Source organism: Vitis vinifera, chromosome 7, assembly GCF_030704535.1.
Source record: "Vitis vinifera cultivar Pinot Noir 40024 chromosome 7, ASM3070453v1".
Lineage (NCBI taxonomy): Eukaryota > Viridiplantae > Streptophyta > Magnoliopsida > Vitales > Vitaceae > Vitis > Vitis vinifera.
In genome coordinates this window covers 17,216,520-17,229,589 of record NC_081811.1, presented here as the reverse complement: position 1 = coordinate 17,229,589, position 13,070 = coordinate 17,216,520, and the positions used below count along the sequence as shown (strand labels likewise).

General features: G+C 39.2%; 1 protein-coding gene across 3 annotated transcripts in view; it reads right to left on the bottom strand.

The window, feature by feature from the left end:
• Window positions 1-13,070, bottom strand: part of LOC104878102 (disease resistance protein RPV1) — a 205,254-nt gene that overhangs the window by 28,812 nt on the left and 163,372 nt on the right. The window lies entirely within an intron of this gene.

Sequence of the window (13,070 nt, the reverse complement as noted above, 5' to 3'; positions counted from 1 at the left end):
TACTTTGAGAAACTAAAAGTTTTAGCCAATCATCCTCTGAGGAAAAGCCCTCAGAGGCTGTTTGGCTTCCAAGAAAATAGAAATGGGAAAGAACAGGAGAAACGAGAGAGCTCTGTATCTATTCTCTAAGTGTTAAACGTAATATCTATTCTCTATATATTCCAAGAGGTCATTTCCACCCCTTATATAGTCTTTACAAAAGCAAAAGCTTGTGATTGGTTAGTTACAAGGATAAGAAAGGAAATTACATCACAAAATACAAAGGAAAATATCTAAAGTGGAGTCGGCAAAAACAGAGGAAAATTCGCAACACGCATGGGTTATGCGAATTTTGAAGGTGTTATGCGAATTTCGCATAACCTGGAGCAGTTGGCTTCTGAATGCCATATCTTCCTCATTTCAAATCCAAATCATGTACAGTTTGAAGCGTTGGATTCTTGACTTCCAGAGCTTTGAAATGGTATATAGTATGTAAAAAATGGACTCCGGGAAGTGCTCCAAAAGTGCGAAAGAAGACTGCAGCTGCTGTCCTCTTTGCTTCTCTTCACTTTGCTTGCTTTTCTCTTTTCCATTGTTCTTTCCTTGCATACTTTGAACTACTTTGGCAAAGAGATATGGAGCTCCAAAGCTCGGTTCTTCATGAATTTGAGCTTCCAAAATCTTTTCCATAACTTGTCCAAGTAGCTCCTCCATCATTTGGCATGCTTGAATTGATTCATAAGCTGATAAAAACATGTAAACTTGCCACAAAATGGTTAAAACCAATTACTAAGGACCTTAATGAATTAATTGGGTTAAATGAATATGATTACTACTCAAAGGTGCTTAAAACCATTATAATTAGGTCTACAAAATAGCACTTTTTGGTAGTAATCATGCATCTGCAAATAATGTGTTATTCTTCATGTCTAGACTACAATTCGGAATAAACTGTATCGTCTCCACGTGTCCAAATTAATCACCATCGGATATCAACAATCGAAGAGTATCAAATGCAAAAATACAAACATATAATTTCTTGCATATATCATCAACTGGAACATGATGACAGAATACTCTTGCTTTTGCAATTTTTCGTGTTATTTTGTATATTTTTTTCCCTTGTACTGTCTTTTCTTTAATTTCTTTTTCTTTCCTAATTGGTATAACAGCTAAACATATGTCAAATCTCAGTGACTCAAATATTATAGTAGAGATGATTGAGCTTTAATTTGGGTTTTTCTAATATTATAGCAACTTGGGATTCACCAATTATGAGTAAAAAAAGCTTGGTCAAAATCCCAAGTAGTAATACTGATTACTACTCAAAAAGGGCTATTTGATAGCTTGTAATTAACTCTTTTAAACACTTTTGAGTAGTAGTTGTTACCTTTTAACCCAATTAACATATTAAGGACCTTTGCAATCACTTCTAATCACTTTGTGTAAGTTTTGGTGTTTTTGTTAGTAATTTGATCACCAAAGCAATCCAAGTTTGAAGAGAGTTATTTGGAATCCATGGCAAAGCAATGGAAAGCTCAGAAACATAAAGAGCCAAAGCTTTGAAGCTTTAAAGTCCTTTGCCTAAGCAATCCGGAATGCAAGGAGGGGAAGTAAAGAAAATATCTACCATGAAACATTCTTGATGACAATCATTTCAGCCACTTTTGGAGAACTTCCTGAAGTCCAATTTATACATGCTATATGTCGTTTCGAAGATCAGGAAGTCAACAATCCAATGCTTCAAATGGTTCACGAATTGGAGTTGAAATGAAGAAGTTAGAGCCATTGGAAGCAGATCACTCCAAGCTGAAGGCCAATTTCGCAGGGCTACGAAATCAGCATTTGGCTGCGAAATGATTTCGCAGCCATCCTGTTTGTCTGCGAAATTTCGCAGCCATTTTTGTGCGCCTGCGAAATTCTCCTGAGTGCTTCCAGATATTTGCGACCGACTCTTTTTGATATTTTGCTTCAGATATTTGATGTCTAAATCCCAATTCTCTCCTTGTAATCCACCAATTATAAGATTCCTTAGTTGTTAAGCAAGAACACAAGAGTAAACAACCTCCTATATATTGTTTTGTAATTTTCATTTTATCAATCTCGGGAGCTTGTTCTCAGAGAATCAACTTTTTGTATATTTTGAAAGGAAGTAAAATACAGAGCTTTGCTCTGCCTTACCTTCTCACTTTGATTGTATTTTTCATTCACTAGCCAAACAAGCTCTGAAGATGTTTCTTCAGAGGATGGGTGGCTAGTCTTTTTGTTTCTTGGAGCTAAGGTAGCCGGGAAAAGGGCCGAATGCAAGAATTGGTAGTTTTGTTGTTTCAGCTGTTAATGAAGAGAAAGTGTAACCCGTTTATGATTTCTATGTTTTTAGTTAACTTAAAACGCCTTCAATTCACCTGAGCCAACACTTGGTAAGGCAAGTGATCTCCGTCCATGGAGATGCACTAGTTTACCTCTTGCGAGCTTTTGGGAGGTGGCCTGAAGGTAGGATTTTCTAGAATTGCCAACACTTGATAAGCTTTTGGACTCTAAGGAGGCATCCATTAGTTATCTCTTGCGAGCTTGAGAAGGGAAGTCCAAGGTTAATGATCACCTTGAATGGCAAATGCTAGGTGAGAGGCACGAGCCATTGCAAGTTGCATCAGTGAGAGGGAATTAAAGCTGAAATCCATTTAAGGGATGCATCTGTACAACACCGATTAGAGAATTGACTATATGTTAATTCTCTAATGCGAGGAAATGAACCAAGTGACCGAAGCTCTGTTTTTGCATGAGAAACCTCCCCTGTGAACCTGAACCTCCAAGGAATGTTTTTCTTTATAAAGTAATTCCCATTACTTTCTTTTTAGTTAGATTGAAACCAAACCTTTTTCAACCAAAGTTTATGTTTTCTTTTGAAACTAATCTTGAAATGAAAAAGCACCAATTCAACTTTGAATTGGTATCAGTTGTAAGTTGAAAACCCTTCCCAATGAACGATCCTAGAGCCACTATGCTATACTAGCTTATGCTATCCTAGTGCATGGTGATATAGGTTATAAATTTTGTTGATTACTCCCATCAGGGGACCAAAATCAAGGTACACCAGCTGGGAATTACGAGAATCAAATGGCGCCGTTGCCAGGGAAGGTGCCAACTTCACAGTGATATAATTTCAGAGTACTTGTGATTTTCATCACAAGTTTGGTAATTTTTCTTTCATTTTATTAACTCTTTCGCTCTTTTCTTTTACTTGTTCACACTTTAACATATCTTTTATTTAAGTTTTAGTTCATTTTAATCTTTTTGTAGTCCTGTTTTCTTTTGTTTTTGTTTTGGTTACAGTTGATACTAGTTGTGTATGCCAAATTGGGTACGAGATAGTGGAGGAAGGCTTGTCAAACGTGATACACCTCATAACAAGGAATTGGAATTGAGTTTGAAAATCATGGAAGCTACGCCTGAAGATCAGCATAGTCACCATGGTCACCAGGACAATCCCAATGCTTTCAGATCAATGAGGGACCGCATGCATCCACCTCGTATGAGTGCACCATCATGTATAGTGCCCCTTACAGAGCAGCTAGTGATCAGACCGCATATTGTTCCACTTCTACCAACTTTCCATGGGATGGAAAGTGAGAATCCCTATGCACATATCAAGGAATTTGAAGAAGTTTGTAATACATTCCAAGAAGGAGGAGCTTCAATCGACTTGATGAGGCTTAAGTTATTTCCTTTCACTTTAAAGGATAAGGCCAAGATTTGGCTTAATTCTTTAAGGCCAAGATTTGGCTTAATTCTTTAAGGCCAAGATTTGGCTTAATTCTTTAAGGCCAAGGAGTATTCGTACTTGGACTGATTTACAAGCTGAATTCCTCAAGAAGTTTTTTCCTACTCACAGAACAAATGGCTTGAAAAGGCAAATCTCAAACTTCTCAGCTAAGGAGAATGAGAAATTCTATGAGTGTTGGGAAATATACATGGAAGCCATTAATGCTTGTCCTCACCATGGTTTTGATACATGGCTATTGGTGAGCTATTTCTATGATGGGATGTCTTCCTCAATGAAGCAACTCCTTGAGACAATGTGTGGAGGAGATTTCATGAGTAAGAATCTGGAGGAAGCTATGGATTTCTTGAGCTATGTGGCTGAAGTTTCAAGAGGATGGGATGAACCAAACAAAGGAGAAGTGGGAAAGATGAAATCTCAACCGAATGCTTCTAATACTAAGGTTGGGATGTACACTTTGAATGAAGATGTTGATATGAAAGCAAAGTTTGCAGCTATGACAAGAAGATTGGAGGAGTTAGAACTAAAAAAGATGCATGAAGTGCAAGCTGTTGCTGAAACACCAGTGCAAATACAGCAGCCGTGTCCTATTTGTCAATCCTATGAACATTTGGTGGAGGAGTGCCCTACAATTCCAACTGTAAAGGATATGTTTGGGGATCAAGCAAATGTTATTGGACAATTCAGGCCCAATACCAATGCTCCGTATGGAAACACCTACAACTCAAGTTGGAGGAATCATCCAAATTTCTCATGGAAGCCAAGAACACCTCAGTACCAACAGTTAGCTCAGCCATCTTAACAAGCTTCAAGCCTTGAACAAGCAATAGTAAATCTCAGCAAGGTTGTGGGAGATTTTGTTGGAGACCAAAAAGCCATCAATGCTCAACTCAGTCAAAGAATTGACAGTGTAGAGAATACATTGAATAAAAGGATGGATGGGATGCAAAATGACTTATCTCAAAAGATAGATAATCTTCAGTACTCAATCTCAAGGCTCACTAACTTGAACACAGTGCAAGAGAAGGGTAGATTTCCTTCTCAACCTCACCAAAACCCCAAGAGTATCCATGAAGTGGAAACTCATGAAGGAGAATCTTCACAGGTGAGAGATGTTAAAGCCTTGATCACACTAAGGAGTGGTAAAAAGGTTGAGTTACCAACACCCAAGCCATATGTGGAAGAAGAAGAAGAAGAAGAGACAAAGAAGAGGGAGGAAATCAAAGGAAAGAAGGAAGATACCAGTGAAAAGAAAGAGGACCATGATCCAATACTGAATGCAAATCTGGAGAAAATGCTTATTAAAGAAGAAATGTTGAAGAAGCACGCCTCTCCTCCTTTTCCTCAAGCTTTGCATGGGAAAAAGGGGATTAAAAATGCATCAGAGATTCTTGAAGTGTTGAGACAAGTGAAAGTCAATATTCCATTGCTGGATATGATTAAACAAGTTCCAACATATGCAAAATTCCTAAAGGATTTATGTACTATCAAAAGAGGGTTGAATGTGAACAAGAAAGCCTTCTTGACTGAGCAAGTAAGTGCTATCATACAATGCAAATCTCCTTTGAAGTACAATGATCCGGGGTGCCCTACCATTTCAGTCATGATAGGAGGAAAGGTAGTGGAGAAAGCTTTGTTAGACTTGGGAGCAAGTGTGAATTTGCTACCATACTCTGTCTACAAGCAATTGGGGCTTGATGAATTAAAGCCAACTTCAATCACTCTATCTCTAGCAGATAAATCAGTGAAAATTCCAAGGGGGGTAATTGAAGATGTCTTAGTTCAAGTTGATAATTTCTACTATCCAGTAGATTTTGTTGTTCTTGATACGGACCCCATTGTCAAGGAAGCAAATTTTGTTCCTATCATCCTTGGAAGGTCATTCCTTGCTACCTCAAATGCAATCATCAATTGTAGGAATGGACTTATGCAACTTACTTTTGGCAACATGACACTTGAGCTCAATATCTTTTATATGTCTAAAAAGCAAATCACTCCGGAAGAAGAAGAAGGTCTAGAAGAGGTATGTATTATTGACACTCTAGTGGAGGAGCACTGTAATCAGAATATGCAAGATAAGTTGAATGAAAGTCTTGGGGATCTTGAAGAAGGGTTACCTGAACCCTCTGATGTGCTTGTCACTCTACAAGGTTGGAGGAGGAAAGAAGAGATTTTGCCTCTGTTCAATAAAGAGGAGGCACAAAAAGTTGATAAAGAAGAGACCCCAAAGCTCAATTTGAAGCCTCTGCCCATGGAGTTGAAATACACATACCTGGAAAAGAATCAACAATGCCCTGTTGTTATATCTTCATCTCTTACTAGTCCCCAGGAGAAGTGTCTACTTGAAGTTCTCACGAGATGTAAGAAAGCAATAGGATGGCAAATATCTGACTTGAAAGGCATTAGTCCTTTGGTTTGTACACATCATATATACATGGAGGAAGAAGCTAAATCAATTCATCAACCTCAAAGAAGATTGAATCCTCATTTGCAAGAGGTGGTGCGAGTTGAAGTGCTGAAGCTACTTCAAGCAGGTATTATCTTATCATATTCATTTTTAAGTTATATTTTATATGAGTTTCATTTTTAATAAAAGAGTTTTTTATGACATCATTATTTTCTTATCATATTCACATCAGCATATCATAAATTTATTTTGAATATAAATATAAATAAGATTATACCTTATTTAGTTTCTTGGGTGGGAAGTTGAAGATACTAATACCTAATAGGAAAGATTGAAAAAATAAATAAGTGCATATGTCATCAAATAAAACACTGATTTGAGATTAAAAAAAATAGTAATTTTAAAAAATATGTTTTTTAAATATGACAATTCAAAAAAAATATCTTTTAAATGTAGGATAGTTTGGAATAATCTAATTAAAAATTGTATTTTAAAAAGATAAGTTTAGATGAATTTTAAAGTTATTTTTTGAAAAGCAAACTTCAATATTTAACCTAAAGTTGTCTTTTTAAAAGATGACTTCCAATTGATGTCTTAAAAAATGTTGTAGATTTGGAAATAATTTAAAAAATATCAGATTTTAATACATATTTTAAAAAATGGTTTTTTTTCCCAAAATCCAATGGACAATTAGAATTCTACCATTGTTGTGAGGAAGATGCATGACAATGTTTGAGTCTTTTCTTTATTAAAAAAAAAAAGTGAGAGTTAGGTTGACTTTTTGTCATCTTGGAAAATTCTAAGAAGGAACGATACTTTGTTGATTGATATAGGTGGCATATTTCTTGCCTTTTTCCCCTGTACATTGTTTTACGGGGTTGTGGACCCCGTATTTCGGCTCATGCGTTTCCCACTCAATGGCGAGCTCGATTTTTATTTTGAAAAATGATTTTATTGATTAAGAAAAATGACTTGGAGTCGCCACTTATTTTTGTTTTATTTTTAAAAGGGTAAACAAAATAAGAAAGAAAACCCTAAGTGTGACTCCTTATTTTGGAAAAGGTGATCTACAAAAAATCGGATCGGGTTCGGGGGTCTGGTTACTTATCGGGAAGGTACGGCAAAAACCGTAGCACCCCTCTAAGTCCCTAAGTCGGGTCTATACTAATAAAATTGAAGCAATCATGGCAATGGATGAGTAAATCAATGAATACCCAGAATAAATCATGCACATGTGAGAATTGGGACATGCATAGACAACGATTAGAGGGAAAATGGGTACATACCTGGGCAACGAGCCACCATGCGCTATCAATAGAGAGGGTTAGTGCACAATTTAGGAATAATCTCATGCATGTCAGAGAGTAGGATAAATCAATCATGTATAATAATCAATCAATCAATCATAAAGTCACCCATATTGGGCCCCCACCAAAGCCTGTTTATTTTGCATGACTTAATGTCACAGATTCCATTATTATGGAATTATGAAAAATTTATTCATGCTTATTGAAATCAAGAGGAGTAGAAGATCGTTTGAAAACCAGAGCGGAATTAAAACTATTTGAGAGAAAATTGGATTTTTGAAATTTAATTGAAAAATTGGAATCTCGAAGATTACTGGAAAATTGGAGTTTTAGAGTTTATTTGAAGATCAGACTTTTAGAGATTGAATGTGAGAATGAGAATTTCAGAAATTGAATTTGAACGAGATTGGAATTTTGAAAATGATTTGAGAGTTCGGGATTTTAAATGAGTGGATAAGTGGATGAGTGAATAAGTAAATGAATGGAATAATAACGATGGTGAAATGATAAAGATTTGGTAAATAATTGCGAAAGATGGAATTTTAGAGATTGGAGATGTGAATTTAGAGATTGAAAACTTAAGAATTTATTTAGAAATGAGATCTTTGGTATATGTATAACTGAATAAATAAATGGATGGGATAACATTAATAACAAGAACAATCATTAAACAGCGGTATATGAACAGTGGAGCTTTTGAGATTGGAAATTTGATTTGGAAGTCGGGTTCTGAAGAATTAAACTTTAATGATTAGAATAAATAAATAAATATGGAATAATAATGCTATTTAACGGAAATAATATTTTAAACGAATAGAAAATGAGTAGTGGAATTTTTAAGATTGAAAATTAAATTAGGACGTTGAATTTTTGAAGAATTGGACCTTAAATAAATAAATAAATAAATAAATATGGGATAATAATTCTAATTAACGAAAATAACATTTAGACGAATAATGGAATTTTTAGGATTGAAAATTAAATTAGGACATGAGATTTTTGAAGGATTGGACTTTAAATAAATAGATAAGTATGGGATAATAATTCTAATTGATGAAAATAACATTTAAATGAATTGTAGAATTTTTAGGATTGAAAAGAATTAAATTATGACATGGGATTTTTGAAGGATTGGGCTTTAAATAAATGAATAAATATGGGATAATAATTCTAATTAACGAAAAGTAACATTTAGACGAATAGTGGAATTTTTAGAATTGAAAATTTAAATTAGGGCATTGGATTTTTGAAGGATTAGACTTTAATGAATGAGATTTTTTTTTAAAAAAGAGGATAAATAAATACATACGAAATAATAATAATAATTAACAAACATGATTTTTAAACGAATAAAATTGGACAGTGGAAATTTGGAGATTGGAAATTAAATTAGGACATTGGATTTTTGAAAGATTGGACTTTAAATAAATAAATAAATATGAGATAATAATTCTAATTAACGAAAATAACATTTAGACGAATAGTGGAATTTTTAGGATTGAGAATTAAATTAGGACATTGGATTTTTGAAAAATTACTTAAGGACCTAAGTTTTGAAAATAGGATTTAAAGTTTAGAATGTAGTAAATTCATCGAGACCAACATAAGTTAATTATATAAAAATTTTCATATATGGTGATTAGACATAACTAAAGAAGGGAAGATAAGATACGAATTATTTTAAGTTTTGAAAAGGATATTCAACCTTAATAATTTGTCTTTTAATTGTCTTTAAATTGAGCTAACTAAATTGGTAAAAATAAAATAAGATAAAAAATAAAAATGAATGAATAAATTAATAAATTATTAAGATTAGAGGTTTAAAACTTATTTAGAAATGAAGTAGCCAAATGGAATAACTCAACATGGACTTGGGCCATGAGGGTGGCTGGTATGGGGAGCATGAGACCCTTCATCAACATGCTTGGGCCTAGGCTCCTACTCAAGCCCAATATCCTTACCATGGGCAAGCTCAAGGCACCCATCTTCATCACAGACTTGGTCCTGGAGCTCCAACTCAAGCCCAAATCCAATGCCATCATGGGTAAGCCCAAGGCACCCATTTCCCTCACCGCCTACCCCCTCCTCCCCTCGCCTGGGCAACTTCTCCTAGAGAAGGCCGTTGTCGCCGATGGGATGAGAGGCGAGATGGAGGTGATGGAGGGCTACGAGGCTCGAGGGGTCCCTAACATGAGCAGCGCCGATGGAGATGACAGGGACGACGGGGCGATGGACCTCTTGTCATCTGAGAGGGCAGCGTTAATGGCCGAGTTCCTAGCGCGGTTGGGTGAGTCACTGGCGGTGCAGGTGATTGGGGCGCGAGCGGGCATGAGGTCTGTGTTTGATGATGATGACGATGGTGAACAGAGAGATCTGTGAAACCCTAGAAGTGAAGCTCTAGCTCTGGTGGTGCAATGGCAACGAGCATGAGAGAGGAGAAACTCTAATGCCGCCATTGATTCAGCTAACTGAGCGAGACAACGGTACGAGGGTTTTTACAGGGTTTTAGAGACGCTTCCTACCACCATTTCCACTTCTGGGAGAGAGCAGACCATCACCTTTGGCCAAATCAGTCTTGGATCCACCACCCCCGAAGAAGACCCATTTTCCGGAACTGTTGAGGCCTCGCGTCCCTGGTGATCCACGTAGTTGCCAAATGGATGGACACACGATCTCAACCAATATAGATTCTTGATTCAATCGTACCTACAAAAGGCGTTCGGATAGGGTGTCCGGACGCACCCTCCGATGGTTTTTTCAGCCATGGTAAGAGAGATAAATCAGTTGGCCTTTTACTAAGTATAGCAAGCTTACCCTCGTCTTTGTGTGAAGGTTCATATATATAATACCAGAAGCACTGTTTCCCTCTTTAATGGTAGGGAGATATTTTGGCTTGTCACGATGACACTAGGTGGTGGCAGGGCCATCATCACCCTATGGGCGGCTGACAGAGATCGTGGGGGGCGCTGCGACTGTCAGAGATCGTGGGAAGTGACTTGTCGTCACTTCATTCTTGTCCTTTCACTCTGTAGGTGGCGGAACGTGGGCCATGGCAGGCTGTTGTGATGACGTGCAAGACTTGCTTACTTCAGTCAATGATCCGGACAAACATATCCGGATAGTATATGTCGGTCGTCCGGATGCGTTGTGGCGGTCGTCCGGATGTTATGTTTGTGAGTGTCGTGTGCCTCTCCTTGAGGGAGTCTGGATAGGAGAGGCGCGCCACGTGTACTCTTGGGGAAATCCGGATGAGGGTAATCCGAATGAGAATGCGTGCCACATGTCATCAGGAAATGTGTGCCACGTGTCATCAGGGGGAGGGGTCCCTACAATGCCCCCCTTTTTAACTTGCCTATTTTGCCTGAGCAGAATGGGCGGGTTAAAAAAATAATTGTTTTTGAAAGTGAGGTTACTTTTTGCTTTCATTGGGCCACGTGGCGAGCGGGGGCGAATAGCATTTATGATGAGTCGTCGTCTCTGGGTATTTCCAAGCAGCGTGTCGTTTCAATGATGGCGTAGCTGGGCGTTTGGTATACCGAGGGGCTGTCGCCCTATAAATAGCAGATTGTGCCTTCCTCTTTCATTTTTCTTACTGCGTTTTTTCTGTTAGTGCTTCTTCTTCTACCTTCTGCGTATTTTCGTTTTCGAGTGAAGCTCTAGGGTTTTCTGCCGGAAATATTCGTGTCGTAACGGTGCTTGCTTTGCGGTTTTCAACCCTATTTTTCCAGTTCTACACTCGGTACGTGCGTTTGTCTTTTCCTTGTTGCGTTTTGTCTTTGTTGGTTGTTTCTAGCTTGCTTGGGCAAGTTGCTTGCGACTGAGAGTTGGTATTTGGTTTCTAGGGTTTTTTCGAGGCTTTTTTTTTTTTTTTTTTTTGACTGTTTTTCTGGGTGTGTTTAGGATTTCTGTTGCCCCCCTGAACTTTTTGTGGGTTGGAGGTTTTCCTTTGGGGTAGAGTCAAGGGTTTGGGATGGGTATGCTAGTGATGTGAGGTTTTTCTGAGAGTTTCTGTTGTTAGGGTTGTGGGGCCGATTTGCCGTGTTTTGACTGTTGGTACTTCTTCCATGCAGATTCCACTTCAGGCTCAGGCTAAAAAATGTCTGCAAACAAGGAAGCTACCTCATCTGGCTCGTCCGACGATGCTCATGCCGAGAAATCTGTGGATAAGCTGAGTGTAAAGGAGTTTCGTGAGCGCTTCTGCATCCCAAATGGCGTGCTCGTGGAACTTATAGACGGAGAGGTCATGACGATTGAGAAATCTGAGGACAATGCCATATTTTTTACAAATGAGCAATTCAACGCTGGGCTCTGGTTCCCCCTCCCGTCGCTGTTCAAGGAATTCCTTCACTTCACTCAGATTCCTCCAGCTTACATCCACCCCAATATGGTCCGGGTGCTGATGGGATGCAACATTCTAAGCATGTTGTTCAACCTAGACCTCTCGCTGCTGGAGGTTCTTTTCGTCTACTCCCTGAAGAAGGGTAAAAATGACATTTTTAGCATGGCTGCCCACCTGCCCTCTCTTCAACTGGTGACTGAGCTGTCGGATTCGACGAAGGGAGGAGCCAAGGGACATGTGCTGGTCCGGGGTGCCTGGGCGGGGCTACTGGAGCATCCGGAGAGGCCATTTTCCCCAAACCGCTCGTTGGTGCTTCCGGGTAAGTCAGCTTGCGGGGTTTGTCCGATATTTGTCTTGTTGTTCTTCTTGCTGGGGTTATCAGATGGCTTAATATCTTTGGTTGCTGATAATGCAGGTCCGGACAAGAGGGGTCGCGTAGTCGGGTGGGTAGAAAAAGCGTCGTTCGCTCGACTGAACAAGTTATTTGAGATTACTGCCGCTGAGAGGCATTATGAGACGCTGCTCATTGCGCGGAACTTGCTAGCCGTTGTCCGGGAGCCCCAAGCGTACGTCATCAATATTCTCCCAAGTAAGCTACCCAATAAGGTAGTGCCTGGGGAGCATTACGTTCTAAAAGACCTCCCTTTCTACAAGGAGGTGCAAAAGGCCGACGCTCAGAAACACCAAGCACTCCTTGACGATCGGGAGAGGAGGAGGAAAGAGGGAACTTTGCGGAAGGCTCCTGGTAAAAAATGCTCCGCATCCTCTCTTCCTGCTGGCGCCCCAGCGAAAAAGAAAAACAAGAAGAAGCTGGTTCTTAATAAGGGGAAAGAAATAAAACTTCCAACTCCTCCGAAGGAGTTTGTAATTCCCCCTTCAACTTATGTGAAGGAAGTAACAATAAGAGAGCCGGAACACCCCGTCCCGCCCTCTATTTCAAGCGGCTTCGGACGTCTTGCGGGTCTAAACCACTCGGGGCCTTCACTGTCAGCGGTTGGACGACTGGCTCTTCTGGCTGAGGAGGCGACTTCAATAAATCAGCCCGACTCTCCCTATCCAGATGCGGATGCAGCCGGGGCTTCTTGTGCTGCCGTATCGGCTCTTTCGGCACCCCCAACGGAAGAAATGGGGGCAGAAAGTCAGGGTTTGCCTCCTTGCGGGCCAAGCCCCCTTGCCCTCGTACCGGTGAAGGGGTCAGCTACAAGGAGGTCGCGTCCGGCGCGTGACTTGAAGTCTGGCCTCATCGGGCGGCTTCAG